Source organism: Gorilla gorilla, chromosome 6 (genome assembly GCF_029281585.2).
Source record: "Gorilla gorilla gorilla isolate KB3781 chromosome 6, NHGRI_mGorGor1-v2.1_pri, whole genome shotgun sequence".
In the NCBI taxonomy this organism is placed as follows: domain Eukaryota; kingdom Metazoa; phylum Chordata; class Mammalia; order Primates; family Hominidae; genus Gorilla; species Gorilla gorilla.
The window spans coordinates 97,488,264-97,498,070 of record NC_073230.2 but is presented as its reverse complement, the minus strand read 5'-3'; the positions used below and the strand labels follow the sequence as shown (position 1 = coordinate 97,498,070).

The following is a 9,807-nucleotide window of genomic DNA, read 5'->3' as shown; positions in this document are numbered from 1 at the left end:
TAAATATAGGAATGGTATGACATGGTAAGTAAGGTTGCTTTCTTTAAAGAAAATAATCCACAGATCCTGTAAAATCAATGAACTGGAGTTAACAGATTGATTCAGCATGTTGAGTTTTTTTCCTCAGAGTTGACATAACCTGCTGTACTGAACAAAGTGGTGTTTTGTCAAGCACTTGGCCAGCATGTGTGTTAGGGCTAGCTCCATTTGGTTCTTATCCTATTCTGTTCTCACTAAACCAAAATTTTTTTTCAAAAATGTCTAGGGTCTTAAGAGAGTTGGACACATTCAAAACACAATATGTGATTAAGAAGATTAAAGATTAATACTTATTGATGGATTACTATGTGCCAAACTTCCAACCAAATCCTGACAACAATTCCTTAAGGTGAGTATTTGTTGTCCCATTATAAAAATGAGAAAACAGGCTCAGAGAGTGAGCAGTTTACCCAAGATACCATTAAATGATAGAACCTGAATTTGAACCTCAGAAACCAATGCTCTTAAGCACTATAACAGCTGAAAACTAATTTTAGCCATCCTACAATAAAAATTCGCCAGTAAACTGAATTAGTAAAGCATTCTGAATTATACCATTTTTAGATGCTTTTCAGAATATTTATAGTAACTAGGAACTAGGCTACAAAGTGTCCAATGGAAGAGTTGTTTTTTTTAAAAAAAAAACAACTTGATTGAATAGATAACAGTGCTTTACAATTAGTCATCAGTTTATCAGATGATTACCTGCTGATGGATGCTTCTGAAATAGTGCATGGTACTTGAAAAGTAGCTTTCCCCATTTCTCTGCAATCTTATTTACCCTATAATTTGCAAAATAAATCTTTTATTTAGAGATAACACAGAAACTTTATTATAGCTCCTATATGATTTATCTCAAATTCTAGATTTGTGGAATCCAAATTAAGGAGTTTAACTGTTAGGTCTTGCATTTCTGGTTTCTCTTCGACATGCCTATACGAGGAAAAGAAGGCAATCAGCTTCCAATGTGGCAGAGAGTGTACTAACTGCTTTCTGGAGAGAAAAATATATTCTGGGGACATTTATAGCCTGTTCAGCAGCTGTCAGAAGGTCCAAGGGCTACAGCAGAGCCATGAGGCTGGCCCTGCCCTGGAGTCCTCCGGCCCCTGGGGCTGGGGAGTGATCCAGAACAAGCCCACGCAGAGCCATGGCAGCATTCAGCCAAGGCTGGCATTCCCCCGCTTATCTCACAGAATCAGGGTCTCCGCTCACAGAAAAAGCCCAATCAGCCTCTTCAATAAAATTCCTTTCCCAGTATCTTTCCAGAAGAAATTAACCACTTTATTGTCCAGAAATACACAGGCTGCATTTTGATCAAATAATGGAAAAGGTGTGTGTGTGTGTGTGTGTGTGTGTGTGTATGAGAAGGAGAGATTTGGTAGGAGTTTGGTTTTTTGAAAAATCCCATTTCCCACAGTCCCCATGTTTGCTTATTTATTTATTTATTCATTTATTTTTGAGACAGAGTCTGGCTCTGTTGTCCAGGCTGAGTGCAGTGGCCTGATCTCGGCTCACTGCAACCTCTGCCTCCCAGGTTCAAGCAATTTTCGTTCCTCAGCCTTCAGAGTAGCTGGGATTACAGGTGTGCGCCACCACACCAGCTAATTTTTGTATTTTTAGTAGAGATGGGGTTTCACCGTGTTAGCCAGGCTCGTCTCGAACTCCTGACCTCAGGCAATCCACCCACCTGGACCTCCCAAAGTGCTGGGATTACAGGCGTGAGCCACTGTGCCTGGCCCATATTTGCCTATGTAAATTACAGTATCAATAGTAGTGGACATACATTGTTTCCCAGAATCCATTCTGCCTTTGGGGAACCACCACTCCCTACTCTGTGCCCCCACTGCTTCTCAGGATCGCAGCAGGAGCTTTGCTGGCCAATGAGAATGAGCCCTGGCCCTGGCCCCACTTACTGCCTCAGGGAAGGGTTTGGGGACCAAACTGGCAGGGTTCTCCCTGAGGTTCCTGCTAGAGCTAGTAGGAAATTCTATGTCTTGCTTTTGCAGATCATTTTGTTAGAAAGATCTGAAGTCGGCTTATGAATGGCTGAAGTTTTTTAGTTACATGAGGGAGGTGGCTATCTGGAATGAAAAGAATGAGGGCAAAACACAGAGAGAAGCAGAGTTGGTGCAGAGACAACTCTGAAGACATCACCTGAACCGCCAGATCCAGCTGCCCCTAGGGCCAGCTCCATCCATGGTTTCCCAGTGACACGAGCCAAATCATCCCTTTTGGCCTAAGCTAGATTCTGCTCAATTCTGTTGTTTTCAGTTAAGGTCTCTGAGTAAGACATTTTTCCATGTATATTCAAACACCTATACTTTCTTTCCCCTTTTACAAAATAGGGTCATCCTATACATATTGCTTTACAACTTGCTTTTCAACTTAATGTGTCACTGGCACTTTTCCAGATAGTACATTTAGAGCAACTTTGTTTTTGTTTTGTTGTTTGTTTTAAACAGTAGAACATGCCATATGAACACATCGTTCCTCTATTTATTTCTACTCATCAATGAGTGGACATTTTGTTGACTTCCTAGTTTTTTTATATTACAACTCAGTCTGCAATATACATCTTTAAAAATTATCTTTAGGCATTTGAGCAAGTACTCTTATAAGATAAATTCATGGTAATGGCATTTCTGAGTCAACAATTTTATAAGATTTTTCATAGAAATTTTATAGAAATTGCCAAATTGCCCTCCAGGAAAGTTATGTCAATACTAGGCATATATTTTTAAAAACTTCCTTTCCTATATGCTAACCAAGGTGTGAGATATTATTACTCTTTTTTATCTTTGGTAATCTGAGAAGTAAATATATCTCTTATTGTTTTCAGATGTGATTCTTTAAATTTTAGTTAGACTCTTTTCTTCTGTTTAATGGTTATATATATTTCTTTATCTGGGACATGCTTGTACAAATCCCTTGCCCATTTTCTCCCGGGATGTTCATATTTTTCCCGGTGATTCATAATAACTTGTTATGTACCAGTACACTGCCTGTCATATACAGTGTCATTTTTTCCCAATTTGCTTCATTTTTAAAATTTATTATTTATGATGTCTTTTACCAGGCTGAAATTTTAATTTTCACGTAGTATATAAATATTTTCTTCTTTTGTTCATTTTAAAAACTCAGTAAGGTTATGAATCTACTTCTAACATTTACTCTCAAGTATTTTAATAGCCTCCAATAAAGAATTTAAGTTTGTTGGCTAGAAGATTGTGTGCTAATACATTTCGGCTACTAGATGTAATTGGTAAAAATTTTGTGAGGAAATCGTTGTATGTCTCTTTTTAAGTTGTTCTATTTCCATCTAGGACATAATTTTGACTCTGAACAAGTGTTTGTAGCACATTTTTCTGTTAAGTAATGATTGGCAGTTGAGACGGGGGATGGTCAAGGTTTCTAGCTCATCTCTGCACCATCTTGGTGAATGATCTGGGGTGAACCAAGTAAGCTTTCTAGTTTCGTCTTCTCCATTTTGAAAGGAGTGGGTTGGATGACGTAAGCTCAGAACTGTTCTAGCACCAAACTTTCAAGAGCCTATGAATTCTTTGCTCGTATTTTTTAAAGTGTAAATCTTATTCTAAGTGATACACCATTTTCTAATACACAGTAAATAGTACTTCATAGTTTCTTTTTAGAGTGTGTTTTTGTGGAGAAAGAATGAAGGAAGAGGATTACATTTATTAAGTGCCTACCAGGTTCCAGGTACTATACATATATTGGTTTATTTAGTCTCCACAACAAACTTTTGAGATGGAAAATGTAACTCTGTTTTATAGATGTGGAAACTGCAGTTCACTGAGGTTGACATTTCCGGGTTCATACAACAAGGATGGGGTAAGCTGTGATATCATCTGATCTTCATGATTTTTTTATATAGGTATTATAGATATTATCTTCTTTAGCTATTTTTGTTGATAAACTAAACTTATTATTGGTTTCTTTAATTTTTTTGAATAGGTAAATTATTTCAATGAATATATTTGGGCACATGTGAAATTGTATATAGAGAGTATACAAATTGTATATATACACATAATTGTATATATACACATAATTGTATATATATACATAATTGTATATATACACATAATTGTATATATATACATAATTGTATATATACACATAATTGTATATAAATGTATATATAATTTGTATATATACATAAATGTATATATACAAATTATATATATAATTGTATATATAAATGTATATATATACAAATTATATATATAATTGCATGTATACGCACACTGTTTTTATGCCAACATTGTTTTTTAAAATGAATTTCTTCCATTCTTACCTTGTCAGTTCCCAAACCCAAGTATCTCCCACTGTCTGCTTTTGTTTTCTGATCATTACTAAAGTAATTCCCCAAACAGCTTCACTGATTGCCCCACAAATTCACACTAGGTCCTTGGTGCTGCTCAGGAATGCGTTTTATTATTCACCATTGACTTCCTATTGAATTTCCCAAAGCAGAATTTCCCAGACCTTAGTTTCTTTCTCTATATTTGAACCTAGCACTAGCTTCCTTAATCTCAATAGGTGGCACTAACAAAGCTGACTTGGAATACTCTGATGGCTATTCCTTCCATTTCTCTCTTGTTCAAAATGTTAGTTTTTCCTTCACATTGTTTTCCACCTGAGTTTCTGAGGAAATATGTATTCCCCTTTGAGCAGTGCTAACCCTAATTAATCTTACTACATACAAAAAAAAAAAAACAAAAAACCTAAGACACACTTTCAATTGCTCACAAAATACCAATGCCGTCCTTTTCCCTCAAATTAACACAACCCTGCTTTTTAGCTGAGTTCATCAATGTCTAGTTAAAAGTTCTATACCTATGTAACAAAACTGCGCGTTCTGCACATGTACCCCAGAACTTAAAAAATATATGTATAAATACAAAATTCTTTATGAAAATACAAAAGCTTCTCTGCAAGCTAGGTAGGGCTACATGACTGAGTTCTGACCAATGAAACACAAGAAGTACAATTTGGCAATTTCTGGAATATTTCTTTTAAAAAGAGGTTGTGTACCCCCTGTCGTCTACCCATCCTGCTGCCTGGAATGCTGGGATTACACACATGTAACCACGTGGCTAATCACAGTTCTTAGAATGTGTTTTGGTTATTTATTGCCATGTGGTTCAAAGCAATGATTTTATTTCTTATGATTCTGTGGGTTGACTGGACTCAGCTGGGTAGTTCTTCTTCTCTGTGTGATGTCATTTGGGGCTGTATTCTTCTAGGGCTAGACAGGAACATCCAAGGTGGGCCAAACACATAACTGACAGCTGGGGCGGACTTGCAGTTGGGGCTGTCAACCAGAGTGCCTCAGCTTTTCTCCACATGGCTCCTTGCATGGTGAGACAGTTCCAAAGGGCAAGAAGTAATGCTGTTAATTCTTTTAAGGCCTGACCTTGGAAGCCTTATAATATCATTTTCCCTATATTCTAATGGTCAAAACAGTCCCCATAATTAAGAAGTTGGGGGAGCTTATGCATATAGTACAGAGAGGAATTGTCAGGGCCAACTTTGGAGACAAGCTACCACAGATCATGATGATAAGAGTCACACCCAAGGAACGACAGGACTTAGAACTCAAAGGATTCCATAGTTGCCATTTAGTGCCCTGAACTTTTCTTATGAGAGAGCCAAATAAGTTTCTATTTTAGCAACTTCTATTTTTGGTTGTCTCTCACATAAAGGTGAACCCAATCCTAATGAATACATCAACTAAACAGCAACTTACCCAACTACACTCCTTGACTTTGCAACCCTATCCAGTCGCTACCGACTTTAATTCTTCTCTCTCGCCATTTATCCCTTTATTTCAGGGTTATTTTTCATGAGAATTCCTCAAGCAAAGGTAATGACTGAAAGGAGAGAGAGGGAGGGAGAACAGGGAGAACAGGGAAGGTGGGCTATCTGGAGAGATGGCACGGGGTCACTGTAAAAGACTTATCTTTGTGTTATTAAGGCATAAGTGATCCAATTTAGGGACAATCAAGTCATTATCAGTCAACAAGATAAAAAATAAAAATGCTTAATATCTGTTTAAATGAGAAGATCGGGACATAGGTCTGTTATATAAATACGGTCATTGGAACTCTCCCACACTACTAGTGGGAATGGGAAATGGCACAACTGCTTTGGAAAACAATTTGGCAATTTCTTAAGAAGTTAAAAATACACTCACCTATGACCCAAGAGGAAAGAAAGTGCATGTTTATGCAAAGATTTTTACATAAATGTTCCCAGCAGCTTTATTCATAGTAATCAAAAACTGGAACATCCCAAATAGCCATCAACAGGTAAATGGATAAACAAACTCTGGCACATCTATATGGTGAAATAAGAAGGAATAAATAGGAATATCTGGAATACTAGGAATAAGTAGAATTAACTGTAATAAAGAATAAAGGACGATAACACACAACATGGGTGATTCTCAAAATTATGCCTAGTGAAAGAAGCCAGGCAAAAGAGAGTATAGTATATTGCATGATTCTATTTACATAAAATTCTATATTAACAGGATTCATAGTGATAGAAAGGCAATCAGTGGTTATCTGGGAAAGGAGGGATTCATGGAGAGGAAAGGATTATGAAGAGGCATTAAGAAACTTTGGAAGGTGATGGGTGTGTTCACTATTCTGATTGCAGTGGTGGCTTCATGGATGTTTACATAAGGCAAAACTTATTAAATTGTACATTTAAATATATGCAGCTTATTTAGGGTCCATTAAACCCACAATAAAGTTGTAAAAATTAAAAATGGATATATTCAGACAGAATTTCTTTAGATTTAACTGAATAGATAAATGTACTAATCATGAAGACAACTAAGAGTCAACTTCTTTTAAAACAAAGACTTTATCAAGTTTCCAGGAGTTTTTTTTTTTGTTTTTAATGGACAACTCATTACTTATGTCTAAAGAAAGCACTTCTTAATTGTAGCATGTACATACATTTTCCTATATCATATGTCTCTTGCATTAAAATTTTTGATTAACCTCATAATGACTTCACTGACATTACCTAAAGTGGTGAGAAATTAATCTCCAAGGCATACAGAGGAATGTTGGATGTGTGGAATTCTTTTTAATCCAAAAAATGAAAAGCACTTAAGATTCTCTGCCCAAGATGTGCTCTTAGGATAATTTTACTCTGATATTGGTTGCAAAAAAAGCATTTTTATTTTTTTTAAAAATAATGCTTCTCAGCTTTGACTGACAGATATTTTAAACATGACCTCTCCCATTCTGTTTTGAACGATGATTTGTAAGTAAATATCTCATACTCTTTAAGTTCAAATGATAGCTGCCTCTGAGGCAGTCATGCATGAGGACACGTGTGGTGTGTATTCTGCTGGCACTATCCTTTCTCCACACATTTTCAGAATTTCTCTTTGGTAGAATCATCGCAGAGCCAGAAGGAAAATGGGTCTCTTCATTATAGTTACAAATCCCCAAAATGTTATTATCAAGTTTGATGATCTACTTTATCTACCAGACCTCATTTCACATCATTTCAGACTATTTCTAAAAATCCCGAAAATTAATCCCTCCCTCCAAATAAAACTTTGTAACAATATTTTGAAAAAAAAAATTCTACCCTTATTTAACTAGTAGGTTACTTGACCAATACCCTGCTACAGAGATGTCTTTTTAAATTTTCACCAGTAAAGAAATAAAACATTTTCTTACATTCAAAATTGTCACTAATACGTTGGTTCTTTGTGGAGTTATCAACACACACACACACTACACTACAATATAGTGTCAATAAAAATAGAAATCAACCATGTATTTCACTAAGATCATGATCCTAAAAATGATTATCTCTAGAGAACAGTATTTAAGAGGACACTGTCATTTTCAGACATGTTTTAAAAATCAAACTCATTTTGTAGCAGGATTACAGAATAATGTTTTAATTAAATTTGTTTCTCAAAAACTATCAGATTTTTATTTCTTTTGGGGGATACTTTGACCAGTTTGCTGTTCAGTTCTACAAGTTAAACTTTATTTGTTGCTATTAATAATATTAGACATATTAAGAATATTAGATTGCATTAATTGCTTTTTCATCTCAAAAAGACATGGGAAATTTTGCTAAACAGTCATCTTTAAAGGCATGCAATAATGACATCCCATAAACATCCTAAGAAGACACTCAAAGTACCAATAATGTAATCAACAGGCATATCTTGCCCCTTCTTAAAGAGCTGAGCAAGTTAAAACTGATGTTAAAGAACACATAATACATTGAAGTTGCTATATAGAAGGGTTCAATATGTCCAGGGCCCTGTTTAAATAATTAATCTGTGTGCTTACACAGGCTGTGAGGCTTAGCAGCAGAAACCAGGCCAAGCGATGTCTCAGCAGAGACTTTCCAGCAGAAAGTTCTTTAAAACAATGCTCAGGCCTTTAACATAGCAGACTGAAAACGGCTCTGCTTACAGAGCAGATGGTTATGTAAAAACAATGCTCAGTTTGTGGTGAAGTCCTAAAACCAAGATTAAATCAAGACTATAATGGCCACAAGTTTTACAAAAACCATAAAATGTGGATCACCTAGCTTGCAAGACATTTTACGTAAGGTCTCTATGTCCTCTCCTTTTGAAGGATGAATGACTGTAGCTGCAGACCTTTACAAGGACAATGAGAGCTCCTAATGGAGGTGCTAAGGCAGCTGGCCCAGAGGCAGTAAAGTTGGCAACCTCATTGGCTCCCCTTGAGAGTCCGGCCCACCACAACCATTCTTTTAGATATGCATGGTCACTTAGATCTGTTTTCATGGTTCCTATCCTGGTAAGAGACCTTGTTTTTGTTTATTTCAAAGTGTACTTCTCCCCACTAAAAATGCTGGAGCTCAGAGACGATACCACACCAATATAAAAGTCATTTATTCCATGCCTTTGGATATAACATTTGTTACTAAAGAAATGTCCATGAATAACACTGATCACAGAAAAAGAGAAACTGTTATATTAGAAGTAATGTGATTCCATCTTCAAATCTGAGACTTTCCCCATGCAGATTTCATGGGCTACTATAGCCTCCACCCCCCCATTCCCCTGCCTTCATCTACATCCAGTGGGAAGTAAGCACAGTGTGGGCTGCAGCTGGACTCCTCTCTGTGGGGTGTTCCAAATTGCACCTACTCAGGATGATCTCTGGCTGCCTTTGCTGCCTCATCTCATCTTAGCAGTGGCAACTTGCCCTTGACCTTGTAATAATAGATGTCAGTAAATATATATTCCATGGCTGAATGAATATGCCACTGACCATAATGCTCATTTTAAAAGAAGGAGGTTCCCAGAGTGATTACATAAAAGGTGGTCTGAACTTGTATGTGTGTGTGTATAATTCAGTGGGCCCAGTGAAATCTGATTTTAGTATGATTAGGCCATAAAATCCCAACCCAGGAGGCCATAAAGGGAGAGTTATCACAGAATGCCACCTTCATCAAGACACTAACCTTTCAGAGTTGTTAATGTCCAATTGTGAGTATAAGGAAACAGAAGCTGTCAGTCATTTTCCCTGAATGTCAATGCTCTGAAAAATGACTAGGAACATTTGTCTTTTCCATCTTCCCTCCCTAACTTCCTCTGGTAATACCTAGTACCACCACATAGAAGAGCAAAAACAAAAAAACCTTAATGAGATGTTCTTCTGCCCAGAAACACTTCCAAGCAGAATTTAAAAGAGATCAAAGACTAAAAACTTTCATTTCTTTCTGGTT

General features: G+C 36.6%; 1 long non-coding RNA gene across 2 annotated transcripts in view; it reads left to right on the top strand.

Moving 5' to 3' along the window:
* The first annotated feature begins 265 nt into the window (after positions 1 to 265).
* The window catches only part of LOC129523608 (uncharacterized), a 179,167-nt gene continuing 169,625 nt past the window's right edge, over positions 266 to 9,807 (top strand). For both annotated transcript variants that reach the window (XR_010134501.1, XR_010134502.1), the window contains exons 1-2: positions 266 to 388; positions 3,831 to 3,888. This is a non-coding gene — a long non-coding RNA (uncharacterized lncRNA). The remainder of the gene's footprint in view (positions 389 to 3,830; positions 3,889 to 9,807) is intronic.